Genomic DNA, 7818 nt, shown 5'->3' with positions numbered 1-7818 from the left:
TATGACCTGTAGGAGGATTTGCTATATTTTGCTTCATATGCTGACACTAGTTTCATCATCAGCCACTGGCGCTTATGAGCTGGGTATAGTCCTTAAACTTTATTTGGCAGCTGGTAAAATTCACAGAATTTGAATGTTTGTTTTATATTTGATGAATAAATGTGATCACCCTAACTTAAACATATTTATTCAGTCTGTTTTAAACAATCCTATGTGCATGGGAGCGACGATGTCACTACTTCTAGTGGCCTTTTACTTTAGGGGACATTTGGTTCCAGAATGCACCTGCAGTCAGATGATCTCAAGCATATCCCTTGATCTCAGCTGCTGGTGAGCTCTTTCCTGGTTCAGTAGACCCCTCTAAGACTAAGCAGCCAACAAGGATGTAGGCACCAGCGTCTGTGGGCATGGCTTTTCTAAAACGCAGCAGAAATAGAGCTGAGCAAATCCACCGGTAGAGCAAGGTTCTTACGTCCACAGAGTCCCTGAGGAATTGGAGAAGAGATTGTGGAGTAGATCTGCTGCCACTGTGTGGCTTGGGTAGCGAGGGATAATTCATCTTCCTCCCCTACCCCCAGTATTGCATAGCTGAGCTGGGAACAGGATTCGCTCCAAAGTTCAGGTCCACTGGTAAAAGAGATATGGGAAGAGGAGACACCGGCAGCTCCTTCAGTTTCTGGTAGGGGGTAGTAACGGCTGAGGTGCTCTACCCTTAGATTAAGGGGCGAGAGTAGGTTGCAAGCCTTCTTCCTGCCACTATAGCATGAAGCCTCCTTACTCAGTCTTTGCTCAGGACAGCCGCACATGGCCTCTGTACAACACCTCACAAAGGTTACCTCATTACCATAGCTGGGTCCAATAGGAATTCTGGCTTTAGAGTAGCAGTTCTCAAACTTCATTGCACCATGATCCTCTTCTGGCAACAAAAATGACTACATGACCCCAGGATGGGGGACTGAAGCCTGAGCCTGACCGAGCCCCACCGCTCTGGGGGTGAGGCAAAGCCGAAGCCCAAAGGCTTTAGCCCCAGGCGGGGGGCCTGTAACCTGAGCCCCACCACCCAGGGATGAAGCCGAAGCCTGAGCTCTGCCACTCGGAGCTGAAACCAGTGGACTTCACCTTCGGCCCCAGGCGGTGGGGCTTGGGCTTGGGCTTCAGCCCTAACAAGTCTAATGCCAGCCATGGTGACCAGGGCCAGCTCCAGGCACCAGCTTAGCAAGCAGGTGCTTGGGGCGGCCACTCCAGAGCAGGGCGGCACGTTCAGGTATTCGGCTGCAATTCGGTGGAGGGTCCCTCACTCCTGCTCGGAGCAAAGAACCTCCTGCTGAATTGCCACAGATCGCGATCGCGGGGGTTTTTTTTGTTTTTTTTTTTGGCTGCTTGGGGCGGCAAAATCCCTGGAGCCGGCCCTGATGGTGACCCCATTAAAATGGGATTATGCCCCACTTTGAGGTCCCGACCCACAGTTTGAGAGACCCTGTTTTAGAGGGAAAGGGTGGGTGCTCTTTGAGCCTGACAATAGGAAGCTGGATGGGGTGCTGCACTTGCTCCACACAGGTCTCTGCAAAACCTTGGGCTAGGCCTGCACCTACAAAAGCTGTCAGTACAGACACTAATAAGCCCCTCTTTTCATTTCAAGGCGCGTCACAGTCAATCCCCATCCTAGGTAGCGTCTCTCATTTGCTGTAGAGCTGTTGGCAGTCTTTTCATCAGCCCACAGGGCCAGCCTTCATTGTCCACTTGTTAAGTTTTCAAACAAACACGTTTGTGTGCTTTCTCCCAGGCTGCCCATCACACTTGGGAAGTCCTTCCTGTAAACATGTGGAAAGCTACCTCATTAGCCTCCTATAAATCCCTCCTCCAACCTCCCCTTCGCCATTATGTCCACAAAAAACTTGACAATTGTTAGGTTGCTGCAGTACCGAGACCACTGCCTGCCACCAATATTGTTACATTATATTCCCTCATCTATCTGTTGTCTCTTGTCATGTACTTAGATTGTGAACTCATTGGGCCATGGTCCTTTTCTTCTGTGTGTGTACAACAGAGGTCCTAGTTTATGAATGCTAACCACTACTAATAATGATATGTCACTTAATTAAATAACCAATGCTTAGTGCTTTATTGTACATAGTTTAAGTGATTCAAAAACATGAACTAATGAGCTCATCTTTTAATTCTGAATTCCAATTTCATTTGCTCTGAAAAATAAAAATTTGAAATACCCCTTTAACACTCTTGTAACTAGGGTTATGCTGTGTCCATGGAAATAATTTCACAGCCAGTTTGTGCTCGCTGTTAATATCACTCAGACAAAGTTTTCACTGTGGTGGATGTGACTATATGTTTGTTCTGTTTTTTAAATATTATATCTGAGTCAGTCATGCTTGTAAAGTAAAGTCTGGTGGTCTCCTTTTGCTTCCTAGACAAATGTTAAGGATTTTTTTCCCTACCCTTACTTTGAGTGTAAATCCAGAGATACCAATTTAAATTGTTTTGTTTGTTTGTTTTAATTTAAAGTCATTATTCCCAAAATAAATCAAGGGGGTTGATAAAGGATCTAAAAGTCTTGTCTTTTGGGTGACACTGCTATTAGCAAAAATTACTACTTTGATTATATTATATGGTAACGGTAATGTAAAGTAGTCCTATATAAGTTGTCAAATCACACTCATATATAACAAATAAATACCTAGATATCATTTTTTATTAGCGTGACAGTATTTCCTAGAGGCCCCAACCAAGATCAGATCCTGCATTGTGCTAGGTACTGTGCAAACACAGTAAGAGACAGTCCCTGCTCCAAAATGATTACAGTGTAAATATACATGAGACAGGTAGGTGAGACAATATCTTGTTATTGGACCAACTTCTCTTGGTGAGAGTGACAAGCTTTTGAGCTGACACAGAGTTCTACTTTGAGACAGACTACGTATGGGACGGGAAACAGGTGATTTGTCCAAACTCACACAGCAGGTCAGTGGCAGAGGCAGGAATCTAGTCTAGGTCTCCTGAGTCCTGGTCCAGTGCCCTACCCACTGACCAGCCTGCCTTTCCAGAGAGCCAGACCGAGCTAGCTGTAGTGCTGTTTTAAGGAATTTAGGCCATGTTTTATATTAAGGTACCATTGTAAATGGTTAATAGCTATTATAAGCATATTATAGATGTGTTGCATTATTGCTGGGTTATAAGCACATCAGTTAAAGGTGTTCTAGACCAGTGATTCTCAAACTTTTGTGCTGCTGACCCCTTTCACATTGCAAGCCTCTGATTGCGACACCCCCCCCCATAAATTAAAACCACATTTTATATATTTAACTTTATATATTAAACATTATAAATTCTGGAGGCAAAGCGGGGTTTGGGGTGGAGGCTGACAGCTCATGACCCTCCCTGTAATACCCTCATGTCCCCCTGAGGAGTCCCGACCCCCAGTTTGAGAACCCCTCTTCTAGACAGTTATAAACAACCTACTGATATATTGCACTCTATAATGATTAACCAATTCTTAAAACACATATGAACTATTTATAAGCTATTTATAAATGGAATCTTAATATAAAGCATGACGGGTATTTATACTGCTGATCACTGCAGCAGCTAGGTGTTGTAATACAGTCAAATAAGCGACTCAAACCAAACTGAGCTTCATTTTCAATGGAAAGGCAGTCAGAATGTTTGCCATATGGGTGAGGGATGTTTGGTTCATTGTAAAGGTACTCTTAGCATCTAACCACACCCTTTGATTGTGACAACCTGAACCTCCACCTGTCAAAAGGAATCTAATTTTCCAAAAGCTAAGTGTACCTTGATTTGTGTACTTTGGGCGTCTCTGTGCCCTTTTCACTCTTATTTTAGCAGTTAGGTGTAACACTGATTTTATATGTGTGCACGTTTCAGACCAACACAAGATGACGTGTTATCCAACTATTCTTAACTAAACACTCAGAGGATCCAGCTACTCAATGTAGCAGTAACAGTTTGGGTATCATATATTGAAAGTGCAGATTACACTCAGTACAGATAAAGATTTAGGCCTGTGTTATATAATGCAGTGCTGCTGAGTCCACCATAGTTTTGAGTATGGATCTCAAAAAGCTGGTTGATTATTAGGGCCTGAATTGTCTCCCAAGAAACCTGGTTTGTGCTCTTCCCTGGCTCTGCATGAGGGACGGGGCGAAAGCTCTTTCTGCTGCACTGTCTCCGCTTACCCCCCTGTACTTTGTTTCCAGCTGGAAGAGCTCTGTAGGACACAGGGGTGGAGGCTAGGGGCAGGTGCACTATGTGCACTGTACTACCCTGGAAACAAGCAGGCATGCCCCAGAAAAAGCAAATAAACCTCAGAATGAATTAAGCTTTGCACCAAGCTCTGTGTTGTGGGAAATCCCTTTAGAGGTGCTGACGGGGGGAAGGAAGGAACAGAGCCTCTCTTTGGATGGTCCTGGCCTCTCTCAGTCTCAGAGGATTATGCCACTTTGCAGCCTCTCTTTAATTTTTTGCATGTAGCTTCTCCCCTATCTCTAATACACTCATTCAAATAAACTCCAGTCACCCCTAGTTGAACAGCTGCCCGAACTAATAATGAAAGATCACATAAAAGACAGCTGGAAAGAACGTGTATGACATGTGTCTCATTTCACTGACACGTATGCCACAGAATGCTGCAGCCCTGACTGCCTAGAGCTGCAATGCACATTAAACCCACAGGCCAAACCAGATCCTTGGGTGATGTGAATCAGCTGAAGTCATGGAGCTACATCACTCTACATCAGCTCAGGATTTAGCCCACTGTCCTTGTTCACATGCATTTACAATCTACATTAAATATAACATGAAAGAGATGGTAGAAACAGCTGAGGTGCTCTACCCTCAGATTAAGGGGAGAGAGTAGGTTGCAAGCCTTCTCTGTGCTACTATAGCATGAAGCCTCCTTACTCAGGCTTTTCTCAGGACAGCAGCTTGTGGAGGTCCACATGGTGGTCCATGTGGTGTTGGTCAGGTTGTGAAGGAGACAGAGATGCTGTGGGAGACAAGATAATGAAAGTCTTTGCCAGTGCTGAATGTGAAAGTATGGAAGTGGTGGTAAAAGGAAAAATAGCAAATGTAGTGAAGCAGTTAATGGACAAAGCTTGTCTCTTAGGTGCATTACCTGGGTTCTGTCTTGATTCATTTCTTCTTCATCCACTAATCCTGACACTTCTTCCCCTAGACTGTCTCCAAAAGCTAGCCTTTCCTCTCCAGCTGCACTGCTAAAACTTTCAGATAATCTGGATTATTGTAGCCTTCCTTTCTCTTGCCTCTTCATAGATTATTGGGGTTGGAAGGGACTTTAGGAGATCATCTAGTCCAACCCCCTGCTCAAAGCAGGACTAATCCCCAAATGGCCCCCTCAAGGATTGAATTTATAACTCTGGGTTTAGCAGGCCAATGTTCAAACCACTGAGCTATTTCTTCCCCCACTTCACTTTGCAACTCTCCAGTTAAGCCAAACTGCCACTGCTAAAATCATCATCATCCTGCTCTGACAATAACACCCCATCTTTGAATCTCTTCACTGCATGTCTTAACTGTTACAAGTGAAACTCCCCAGACTTATTTTTAATTCCCTACACAGCTTTTCCCATGCTTCCCTTTTTGCTCTCAAACCCACTTGCTTTCCCCATTCTGGGCGTCACACTTTCTTTCGCATTGCTTCCTATGTTGCCAGTTCCTATCTGTGAAGTCCCCTCTCTCTCTTATGTCTGAAATCCCTCCTTTAAACACACAATTTCCACAGATCTGCTCTAGGCTGGTCACGTCACCAGTGATTTATGTTCTACATAGGTTCATATATCACCCTCATCGCCCTTGTTTCTGAGCACCTTCTAGTAATGTGCTAAGTAATGTGACTAACATCTACCATATGTTGTTTGACATTGCAGTGTGCTGGCTATCCACTGCTTCTCTGCTAGAGGAACTGATCAACCTCCCTAATCTGAACAGTCATCCCATGTTGTGCAGCATCTTTATTACATTGCTATTGCTGCAGAAAAGGCCACCAGTCAGATTCAGTGCTTTGCAAAGTGCTATTTATAGCACTATATAAAGCTTTCACAAATAATAGAAATGACCTGCCATGATGAGTCAGCCCTGCATAGAACCCATATGCCATGATGAGTCATGCCTGTGCTAGGCTCCAGCCAATCCGCAAGCCAGAAGTTGGTCTGGTGACTCTCAGGGCAGGCATATAAGCATCACAGGAGAAACAGCAGCTCAGTCTGCCCGATGTCACTTCGTGGCTTGGAACCTGATAGTGGTGACAGACTCCACAGGCTTTAGCTCCTGTTCCAGTCCTGCCCGTGCTCCAGCCCCGCTTCCAGCCCTACTCTTGCTTTGTTCTGACCCTGCTCTTGACACCTCTGGCTCTGGTTCCTGCTCTGGCTGCCACCACATTGACCACTAAACCTGACTGCTACTGTTCTGAGCACTAGACCTGGTCCTCCACAGCCTGCTTTCTGACAAACAGTCCCTAGCTGTTGAGTTTAGATCTAGAGCTAAACTTTCCCAGAGTTTTGGAAATATCCAAGTCATGAGTTTTGGTTTCCATATCATAATAAATAACAACAGCAAGAACACCGTGAACAAGGCATTTTATTTCAAACCTACTCCTGGTTCAGAAGAAATTGTGATGACAATTGAATCGTTAGTGTTCAGATTGGAGCATCATGGTAATTGTAATGTACAGTGCATCCAGATGTCGCCTCAGTTTTAAAAATAGCCTGTGGGCTAATGTAATGTTAATACCTGTTTGACAGGAGCATTGTGCTAATTGATAAAGAGTGTTAAATTGTTGTGGTGATTTGGTTTCACTGACACTTTTAAATTTGCTGATACTTTTAAATAGTTTTCTTTTGCTAAATGGATACTATGTTTAGTAAAAATACCCCATCAGGAAAAACAACGAACACACTAAAAATCAAAAACACCTAGGAATCTCATTAATAGGTTTCTTTAATAAAATATGGTCCTTTCAGGAACTAGATCAGGTTGTGAAGTCTAAGCATCCAGAGAACATAATTGACAGATCACAGGGACGTGCAAGGTTTTAATATTGTTGTCACGTAGCCAATGTCTAGAAATGATTATTGTACAGTGACATGCTGGAGTCATTGCCAGTTTCTGAAGCAGTCCCTAGCTAGGGAACTTCACATGCTGGATGCATCCATGAGGTCACCAATATAATGACAAGTATTCTGAAAGTGTATGTTTTTTATCACCATGGGACCCTGATGCCTGTTCTGAGCACCTGCCATGGCTGGACTAAGAGGAAAGCATGTTAGAACAACCGTGTGATGTCACTCCTGGTACCGCCACACACCTTAAACCAGCTCTGTTGGTGGGAGGAGGAAGCTCTATTAGCTGAATGGAATATCACAATGTGGCAGGTTAGTGGATAATTTAGAGCTGCTTATGGAAACATGCAGGTATAATTTTAATACACAGACATGATGTTTTTAAATTACTGGTTGTGTCTAAAACAAATGCAGGCATTTAGAAAGTACTAGCCAACATTTCACTCTTAAGACAATATATCACTGTGCCATTTCAGTCAAGGCAGCTTAGACTGTTAGTGAGGTTTTTTTACTGATTTAACACAGAAGTGAGTTTTCAGATATATTCTTACAATAGTACATTTACCTGATGTGTTTTCTTTTATGTTACAATATATCTAAGTAATCTTACTACAGTAGGATGGTCTGTGTGTTGGAGGGGATGCTTTGGTTCTGATCAACACACCCTTTCCATTCTTCAGATAGCTTGAGTAATTTTTGAGGTATA

This window comes from Mauremys reevesii, linkage group 6 (assembly GCF_016161935.1).
Source record: "Mauremys reevesii isolate NIE-2019 linkage group 6, ASM1616193v1, whole genome shotgun sequence".
In the NCBI taxonomy this organism is placed as follows: Eukaryota; Metazoa; Chordata; order Testudines; family Geoemydidae; genus Mauremys; species Mauremys reevesii.
The sequence above is the reverse complement of the archived record's forward strand: the minus strand, read 5'-3'. Positions refer to the sequence as shown.